Source organism: Hippoglossus stenolepis, chromosome 9 (assembly GCF_022539355.2).
Source record: "Hippoglossus stenolepis isolate QCI-W04-F060 chromosome 9, HSTE1.2, whole genome shotgun sequence".
Taxonomy (NCBI): domain Eukaryota; kingdom Metazoa; phylum Chordata; class Actinopteri; order Pleuronectiformes; family Pleuronectidae; genus Hippoglossus; species Hippoglossus stenolepis.
In genome coordinates, this window is record NC_061491.1 from 47,160 (window position 1) to 58,070 (window position 10,911).

The following is a 10,911-nucleotide window of genomic DNA, read 5'->3' on the forward strand; positions in this document are numbered from 1 at the left end:
CTAGGGCTACGTTGTAGCACTGACGGGCCCGAGCACCCGCACGTTGAAGCCTGTTGCGGTCGGTGGAGAAAGCGATCAATGACCAAGCGCCGCGTCTCCGCGTTACCGCACGCGTTACTTGAGACAGCGCTTCGCTTCCCTCGTCCGTCGAGCGATATCGATCCTTGCCTGCTATTGCTCATTCGATCCACGCTGTCAATTGCACAACACACTGTGAACATTTTATGTAAATCGAATGATAGTTGTAAAACAAAGCTTACTTCCTGTTGCCAGTAGGTGGCGCCATCACTATTATTACCTACAGACTGATATATCTCTTCAAGTAGGGGCTCTGATGTAGCGTGAGCAATTTTGTGTCAATCGGACAATGTTACAACAACTTAATTTTCACACCGATCAGTAGGTGGCGCTATGACCCTGAACTAATATTAATATATGGATGTGTTCAGGTCAAGATTGTGATCATAGGTCAGCAGTTCGGAGCCGGTTGGATAATGCAGAGTGGATTTACAAAGTACTTCCTGTTTCATGGCGAATCAGTAGGTGGCGCTATTACACTGAGGAAATATTGACACATGGAGCTGTTCAGGCTTGGACTGTAATCATGTGACAGAAGATTGGCGGTGATAGGACAATGCACACTGGAGTTATGACAACATCGTGTCCTTTGGCGAAGGATGATCCTTCGCCGCACCTCAATGTTTACACGGTTTGAGGAAATGTCACAATTCTGACCATGGTCAAATGACTTGACTGAGCTCTTTTGAGCTGTATATTGTAAAGCAGCCAGGAGCAGTGCATCAAAGTATAAAACATGTCACTTCCTGTAGCCAGCAGGTGGCGCTGTGATTTTAAGTCATGATTTCTGTGTAGATGTCATCAGGCCGGGACTCTTGTCTTACGTGTCTAGTTTGGACTCGATTGGTCCATGTATGTCCGAGATACAGAACCTCGTGTTTTGATGGCGTGTGATCAAACTTTGAGGCCACGCCACGGTCACACCGTGTGACGAAAAATCGATCTTTGAGTTAGTTTTGATCTCCGTCTTGTTGTGATGACACTCATCTCAATTTGAAGTTGATCAGATAAAAGCCCTGGGACAAGTATATCAAAGTAAAAATGTGGAATATGGCCAAAATGGCCACTAAAGTCAAAATGGCGGGCTTCCTGTTTGGTGGAGCATATCTATCCAAGAGACTTATTTGTTTGTTATGAAAAGACACATGTCCCTGTCGATTTTTGAACATGTCGGCCAATCGTAGTGCCGGGGCTGCACTTTAGGGGGCGCTAGTCAGTTATTATGCCACGCCCATTTCTTAAAACCATCTGAATGTCTGCAGGGGGGGGCTGTTGCTACACAAATGTAGTTTGAGGGAGTTTGAACCTCAAACACGAGTTATAGTAATTTCGTGTGTCACGGCGAGGTGATGAACTTAGCATACGCCACTATTATGGCGTTTGACGAAGTCACAGTAATCTTATGCCTTCATTATCAATGTCTTGAGACCCGTTTGGCACAGGTTTAGCCGTGGCTGCGGGCAGTGGGTGAGGAGGAATACCTCCACGTGTAAGCGTTCCAAAAACAAGACATTTCCTGTTGCCACCAGGGGCGCTGTGATTTTAAGTCATGATTTCTGTGTAGATGTCATCAGGCGGGACTCTTGTCTTACGTGTTCTAGTTTGGACTCGATTGGACCATGTATGTCCGAGATACAGAACCTCGTGTTTTGATGGCGTGTAATCAAACTTGGCGCACGCCACGGTCACACCGTGTGACGAAAAATCGATCTTTGAGTTAGTTTTGATCTCCGTCTTGTTGTGATGACACTCATCTCAATTAGAAGTTGATCAGATAAAAGCCCTGGGACAAGTACATCAAAGTAAAAATGTGGAATATGGCCAAAATGGCCACTAAAACCAAAATGGCGGACTTCCTGTTGCATTTTTCATAATGCTCCTTGAGACTTTTTTTCATGATTGGTCACGATACACCTGGGCTACGATTTTTGTGAAGATCGGTCAAAGGGAAACCTAGGGCTGCGTTCAGGGAGCTGTTGAGCCATTTTGCCACGCCCATTTCAAATTACTCCAGAATACGTAAATTTTCACCACTTTCTAATTTCCTGCAAAGTTTGGTAAGAAGTTCAGCATGTTAAAGCCCTCAAAAAGCCAAATCACTTTAGTCACAATAATCCTTTCAATTTCAATAGGGCCTCTCACCTTCGGTGCTCGGGCCCTAATTAGCGGATCAAATTGCAGTGGGATTTGAGTCTATCTGGATATGGGTAACTCCCAACAAAAACGTGGATCGCATTAACTTCGTCCATTTCAATCTCCAACGCCTCACCAACCTTAGTCGAGACGCCATAACAGGCCTATCCGAACAGCTCGCCCCTACGTCCCTTATGGTCACACAGAACCGAATGGCCCTAGACCTCCTACTGGCAGAAAAGGGTGGGGTGTGCACTATGATAGGAAGTTCTTGTTGTACATTTATCCCCAGCAATACCACCCTGATGGCTCGGTGACCAGGGCCCTCTCCGCCTTACGCACCATGGCACAGGACATGGCATGAGACTCTGGAATTAACAACCCCTACATAGTGGATGAACACTGCATTCGGCAAATGGAAAGGGCTAATTGCATCCTGCCTCCTCTCCTAGCTATCTTTTCAGCTATCCTAGTCACCTGTGGCTGCTGCTGCATCCCTTGCTTTAGGACCTTGCTCAACAGACTCATCACCACGGCTCTGACCAAGGAAACCATGCCCCTTCCCCCACCCTATCAGTTGCTTTTGTTGAGTGGTGATGATGATGAAAATGATGAGGGGTTTGCATCGGATGAGATGGAGGTTGGGGAGTTCGTGGATGATCCCCAGTAAGTTGTTCACACCATGAAATGGTGTGAAAGGAGGGATTTGTTAAGACTAAAATCTATGTTTTTCTTTGAATATGTGTCTGTGAAGATGGCAATGAAACTGAACTCTAAACAAATGCAGTATGTTGGACAGGGGGGGGGGGGCAGGGGCAGTTTGGGCTGAATATGTGGGAAAATGTGCGGCTGGTTTTAATCTTGAAGTTGATTGTTGTGTGTGTGTGTGCGTCGCATCGCAGTTCAGTCTTGCACCTGTCTGATAATGCCTGTTTGAGAAGACTGTACATCTGTGGCAGACAATACACTGTACTTTAACTTGTTCTCATACCTAACTTACTATATTACAGCATAAACTCCATTAGCTTTATTCAAACATCACACATACATGAATGCACTGTTTTCTTAAAAAACTGTGACATACCCTTAGAAAGAATTCAAGCAGCTGCCACTAGGGTCTGAAGGACAGATAGGAAAGGCGTTGTTTTGTCTAGAAAATGCGCATGCCATACTGAAAACTCACAAGCTGTCAACCCGATTCAAGGCTTGTTTTAAAACACCAAACCAAACACTGTCAGAATGTGAAGATTTTCCCAGCTACTGTCAAAGGAGGGACGAAACTGGGAGCGGCTCCTCATCATTGGCGGATTCCAGTGCCTAGAGGCTGGGACCAGCCTGTGCACTAGCCACGTGACTCCCCCTCGTTATTGACCAATGAAGTTCTACCTACTATTATAAATATTGCACCTGTCGTCCGTTCGGGGCGACTCTTGACTTCCCCGTCGGTATTAGGCGGCTTGGGGTTGTACGTTGAGTGCCCATAGCTATGTAGTAGCTGTTCATTGCTTCTAAATAAATACTTTTTTGAACCAGACCGACTCTACCCTCTCTACCTAAGGAAAAAAGAACACGACAGTTTGTACCCTCTGTTGTGATCTGTTTTCTTAGCGGACCCAAAATGCAGAACACAAACACAGCTGGTGGATGGTAGTAAAAAGGTTTATTGTTCAAAGCTGGAGCTGGGGTGGTGGTGGCAGGCAGTGGGGATCCAAAAGTCCTGGCAGAGTGAGGCCGGAGCAGATAAAGTCGAACAAACGGAAGGTGCGCAGCTGATTCTGTGGCAAAGGGAGCACGGGGGAAATAAGTATAACAAAACAAGAGACATGTAGTCACAAGAAGCCGAGATAATTTACCACACTGGTGAACGGACGATCTGGCGACGACAGGGGAGATGAGCTGAGGTCTTATAGAGTGAGAGGTGGAGTTGGTGAGGAGATGAATGTCAGCTGCCCAGGTATACCACAGGAGGCCCCTCCCAGCTCCAGGTAGAGCCACACAGGGGAGAAACAGTGGGGGAAGGGAAAACACTGAGCACAAAAGGAGGTGGAAAACCTGGTCCTAACACCCTCATCGTTGAATGCACTTATTGTAAGTCGCTTTGAATAAAAGCGTCAGCAAAATGAAATGTAATAATGTAGTCAGGTAGCAGTCAGGCAGACAGGTAATAATCAGGCAGGCAGGTAGTAGTCAGACAGATAGGTCATAGTCAGACAGTCAGGTCATAGTCAGACAGTCAGGTCGTAGTCAGACAGACAGGTCATAGTCAGACAGGCAGGTAGTAGTCAGGCAGACAGGTAATAATCAGGCAGGCAGGGAGTAGTCAGGCAGACAGGTAATAATCAGGCAGGCAGGTCATAGTCAGACAGTCAAGTCGTAGTCAGGCAGACAGGTAATAATCAGACAGACAGGTCATAGTCAGACAGTCAGGTCGTAGTCAGGCAGACAGGTAATAATCAGACAGACAGGTCATAGTCAGACAGTCAGGTCGTAGTCAGGCAGACAGGTAATAATCAGGCAGGCAGGGAGTAGTCAGGCAGACGGGTAATAATCAGGCAGGCGGGAGTAGTCAGGCAGACAGGTAATAATCAGGCAGGCAGGTAGTAGTCAGACAGACAGGTCATAGTCAGACAGTCAGGTCGTAGTCAGACAGACAGGTCATAGTCAGACAGTCAGGTCGTAGTCAGGCAGACAGGTCATAGTCAGACAGTCAGGTCGTAGTCAGACAGACAGGTCATGGTCAGACAGTCAGGTCGTAGTCAGACAGACAGGTCATAGTCAGACAGTCAGGTCATAATCAGACAGACAGGTCATAGTCAGACAGACAGGTCATAGTCAGACAGTCAGGTCATAGTCAGACAGACAGGTCATAATCAGACAGTCAGGTAATAGTCAGGCAGACAGTTAATTATCAGGCAGGCAGGTTACAGTCAAGTACATAAATCCATATCAATCATGATGTATCAAAACAAATAGCCTGAGACTTTTTATCGTGTAACATGAGCTTTTACTCCTAAATGGATATCCTCATTTCCTCACCTCCATCCACCACTCAACAGTCAAACAACTCATATTTAACTCCCACAAAAAAAAAATCCCTATAAGGAGCATTTTACTGTAATTTTTCAACAATGACATATTCATAGTTGTATGTCGGAGACTTTCATATTTATTTCCTTTTCACTTACAGGAACTGTTGAGGCTCCATGGTCTGTTGTTGCTGTATAAACAAGCTCCTTTATGTTTCAAGGTTCGAGTCATACAGTTCTTCTAAAATGTAAAAGTTCTCATTCACACAACTACCAATGCATATCCTGTAATAGTAGAATAGGTATTTAGGAAGTTCTTTGTAAGATCCCAAATTGTATCCCGCTTATTTCATATCTTCACGTCTTGTTCTCCACTAACTACATGTGTTGGTATGTAGTACAGTGTTTGTACAAAGGATTACACAGTAACTCCACAATAAATGGCTGTGCATTGTGAGCAATTCTGATATTATAGCCTCACTATCAAGTAGTGCAACTAAGAGATCATGCAAATATGATATTAAGAAAGGTGCAGCAGTGAGAGAGGCCAACTGAATAAATTACTAAATAAAATTAAAAAAGATTATTTGTAGAAACATCTATTACAGCATTTCCACCAAAGCTCCCAGAGTGCTTCACTTCAATTATGATCAGGCCTGGAATGTAGATGTGGTGTGAGTGCAGGCCAGTGGGGAATGGGAAGAGGGGACAATGACAATTGGTTTAGTGTGACTATCCTGAAGCAGTAGCAGTCGTATGTATGTATATAGAGTGTGTAGCGGAAACACTGAAATATATTTGCCCCATGATAAATACAGTTTATTGTACAATGCTTTTTCCATCTTACCATGTTTCTTATTTTGCACACAAAAGCCTTCAACATATTCAGGATAAGATGGAACAAGTAGGATCAGAAAACTAGTTTGGAAAAAAGGTGAATCATAGCACTCATATTAAAATCCTGAATAAAGTTCACATATTACAATAAATGGAGCGGTGCTTGCGAGCTAGTTCAGGCAGCCAACTGGAGCTGCGCTGCTCCAATCATGTGACATACATCATGTGACATACCTCATTCTCCACAATCCTCTATAATCCACACACCCTTTATTTGCTGCCAGTGGTTTAAGCCCCTCCACCACTTCAGCATCACCTGTAGGCTCCGACTGAGGGCTTATAAATATTTGCTCATCACTCCCATTATATCTATGTAATCATATCTTAGGGAGTAATAAAGTCAGACCGAGACGCCATAACACCAACATGTTCTGCTGTTGCAATAAACATTTGAAACAGGAACATTCTGACAGCCTGTTTACCTATTCATTTCCTCCATCTTCAATAGTGGGTCTAACTCTGTGTCCTGATCTGTACAAAACAAGACACTTCATGAGAATGTCCTGAGGACCTTATTTCACAATCTGCTGCAGATGTAGTTTCAACAAGAAATCTTGCCTAAAATACACATGTAAGTACATGTTTTGAGTGCCTGTGCCTTTTTCTAACATGAGAGAAAAGTCACTCAATGCTCCATGCCAGCAGTCTGCACAGGACACTGCAGCTTGACTGGTTACACTACAGCCCATTTATCTGATGTATGCATGAAAAGAAACTAAATTAAACATAACAATGTTACTTCACTGACATTTGAATAACTTAATTTACAATTTACAATCAAAAGCAATAAACAAATAAAAAGCTACAGAGAGCAAGTCAAACTATGGGACTATCATTTGTCATTAACTTCATTGAACTAGTGCAGTGCTTGTTCTAAACCTGCCTGTTTGTGGTGATGCTGGTTGCAGCTTTTATCTGAAACTTTGCAAGTGACCAGCAGTAATTTAGCCGTAGCAATTAAAAACAGGCTGCAGGTCTCAGTCCACAGAGCCCTGAAGTCATCCCTCTGCACAAACAGCGTTTCACCTGTCTATTAAAAGTTCAGTGAAAGTCGTGATCAGCAATATTACTGATGTTGATGATTCCAAGCCACCACTGCTACAGAGCACTGGTCCCTCTTTATTTAAAGTTTGTAAAATTATACGTATCCTGTGCCCAAATCGCACAAAATTCGAGACTGCATTTCCTTGGGCCCTTAATACACATGCACGCACATGCCCACAAGTGGGAAGACGATCAGATGAACAATTTACGAAATGTTTTCACATACAGACACAGATTTGTGGAATTAGTAGATACATCTTAGAAACACAAATCTTAAGGAGTTTGTGCCCTACCTCTGCCTTACACAGTCATTTACATAGGCTGGTGGAGATTCTCAGTCAGTCTGAGAAAGGAGCATGAGGATTCTCAGCTGACATGGAGAAGGAAATAATGGTTATGTCAGGTCAGCAGGAGCAACTTTACTTACTTTCAAATGATGCAAAATATATGAGGTAATCAAACACTGGAAAAAGAACACACCGTTAGGAAGATTAATGTTTGGCTAATTAAAATAAGAAGCTGGAAAGTCTTGTAAAATCTATGGAGATGGAAACTTGAGGAGTGGCTCATGACACAGCTCTACAATGGAATAAGATTTTACTCAATTAAAATAGCATAGTCAAAAATGTAAATCAATAAGTGGTGAATGTTGATATTAAAATAAGTGATTGTTTGTGAAACAGTGAGAATTGTATAAATACTTCTTTATGAAAAAGGCTCAGGTCACACTGATGATGGAATGTGGACATGTGATCTGATGTGTTCTGATGTGTCTGCGTCTTGTCAAAGGGTTGATCACACCTGTTTAGCTTTGGATGGGAAAATGCCTTAGGAGATGTGATAATTTTCACCCTCTGCTGCTCATGTAACAAATGATGACAGATGAGTGCAGATAAAGACACAAAAGTTTATCAAGACTAATCTTTGAGAAGCTGCTGCTCCCACCATCTCAGAAAGAGGGGAGCCCCTGTACCTCTATACATCCCTACACCTGTAAATATAACCCTAACTTCTAAATGAATCTCATCAGGTAAAAGATTAGACCTGGTTCGTTTCCTCATGCTCATGTACATCAGCACCAGAGGCAGGACCTTTGTCCATGTGAGACCTGTGTCTTCACTGTTACAGAAAGAGGAATCAACCCCAGCACCCAGTTGCACAGATAAAGGTCAACAGGAAGTGAAATTACCAAGTAAGGATATGAATTTTGAGGTTGCATCCGCTAAGTGCACAGAAAACAGTCAAAACAGTATTAAGACATTCTTCACAGTAGTAAGACATTGATCAGTGGAATTTTCCATTACACTATAAGTCCGACCCATGGATCCACCCCATTAAGGTGTGGTCAACAGTATATAAGTCAGGTACATTTGAACAGGTGGGTCTGAGACTCACACTTGTCTCTGGAGGAGGTATGTAGCTTCTGCCCACAGTGTTTCAGGTAGATCTGAAAGTAAAGGAGAAACATCAGAGGGGCTGGACAACATGGCATAAAAATTAAGGTGATTTTCATCCACAATCAGTGAGTGTGTGGCTGGAGAACAGAAGGTTGGATAAACTTTTAGATCAAATGCACTCAGACTGGGTGGATACATTACGTCAGGCTTAGTTGTGGGTTGCCAATCAACGGCAGCCTGGCATGATCTGACAAATGGGCCTAAGTCGTGCCACTGGTCATCATGGGATTTGGAAAGCGAGATGTGAGGGCTGGAATTCGAGACGCAAAACAGTGCCATCTGCTGGTCAGTGAGTGAGACGGCAGCTGCACCTCTGGAACCAGACCAAAAAATATTGGACACATTCAGAGAATCATCGGGAAAAGGCAAAAACAGAGATTCATAAACGTGATCTGGTGTGTCTGTCACATGTGAGGTGCAGTGCAATGAATCAGTGTGCATAAAATCAGAAAAAGGGGTGACGAGAGAGTGTGACGTGGACAGCAGATCAGTTGAGGCATTTATAGGAAGATGCCACTGATATACAAACAGCTGCTCATGTGTGGTTTGTGACATGAGAAAAGGAGGTGAAGAGGACTCATGCGTATCCGTCACTCCATCAGGGGAGGATTCCAAATTGAGACCTAACACAATCATCAAATCTCTTCCTAATAGATTAATTGGGCAACAGGGAGACAACAGAAAATCATATTCAAACCTTATGGGATTTTTGTCAAATTGAACCGTGCACGGGAGAGGTTTTGTGAAATGTTCTTTTACTGTTGTGCCGCTTGCGCCTTGAGAGAAAATAAAGCGACCACTCATTTCAGGAGATGTGGGCAAATCTGACATCCTAACCACAAATGAAATTGTGTTTGTGACCGTTAACACACAGTTCGAGTTGATGCATTTTCTTAAAAGCATCATTATTGTATTTAAAATTATGTGTGTGTGTGTGTGTGTGTGTGTGTGTGTGTGTGTGTGTGTGTGTGTGTGTGTGTGTGTGTGTGTGTGTGTGTGTGTGTGTGTGTGTGTGTGTGTGTGTGTGTGTGTGTGTGTGTTTCAATTCTCTTTTTCTGCTCCTCTGTGGGTAGGCGAGTCGTCTTCTCTCCGCCTGCTCCCCCCTCACTTCCTGTATTTCAGTCAGCAGTGAAAGTTCTTTTTCCAACATTTCAAGACATTTCTTATTATCTTCTGTCTTTCCACATTGTGACCTTGACCTTTTTATTGGTTTTTCTCTTAGGAGTTAAATTTTGTCGACCCATTATGAGGAAAAGCAAACTCTCTGAACCATATTGGAAGAAATGTCACACTTTTCCGTCCCAACTGCGCAATCATGGCGTCCACACTGTGACCCTCTGGGTCCGGAAGACTCTTGCTTCCGTCACTACCCATCTTTATTGATTAAGTGTAAGAAATCGTAATCATTCACAATTTCCCTTGCACACTCAATTTAAGACGTGGACGTCTCCACGAATCCTTGTTTCTTTTTCCGGCAATACTAGGTAAAATGCCATCACTGTTTTATGTTAGAATAATTCTAATTGTAATTGATTGTTTCGAGGACTGGTCAGATAAACATCATTAACAACAATAATCCAGATACAATGACTAATACACCCGTTCCAAATAAAATCATAAACGTGTTATTTCCTATGTCTGTTTGATTTTCTAATTGAGAAATCATCTAAACAGTCATGAAAAATCTGAATTTCAACATCTCACCGGATATAAGATGACCAAAGAGAGGTCTTTGGATCCCTGTGAAGAAGGTCTGGAACCCCAGTCACTTCGGTCCTCTCGTCTCTTAAATGTCAGAGGGAGAGGCAGAAGATTTTTCTCTCCCGGGTGGCCAACCACCGAAGACTTCTCGGGTCCAAACGATCTTTCAAGGGATCCTGTTCGTGACGCCAAGTTTGTCGTGGAAATTTATCTTGAGATGTGAAATAATGAGTTTCTCAGACCGGAGTTGTCTTTGAGTTTTAATTATTAGCTCTGCAGAGGGTTACACAGTCAGCAACATGGCTCAGAGCGCAACCATCCATTACACTCCCACCTTTTGATAATACAATGATCACAAGAAAATGGTCAAGAAACACCATAACAAACATCAAATCATAGAAGAATATTGAAGAGTCTTCAACCCATGCACGTTACGTACGTAGAGGTCAACATCCACCATGGAGAGGTTCTAGAATCTAGAACATACGATGCATGGCGACGAGGTCACAATAGGCAACCGCTGCTGTTTTTGTGCAAAGAAAAAAGTACTTTCCTGTAATTGAGCAAGCATATAT

General features: G+C 43.2%; 1 protein-coding gene across 2 annotated transcripts in view; it reads left to right on the top strand.

The window, feature by feature from the left end:
* Positions 1–10,911, top strand: part of zfr (zinc finger RNA binding protein) — a 1,162,720-nt gene that overhangs the window by 30,938 nt on the left and 1,120,871 nt on the right. The window lies entirely within an intron of this gene.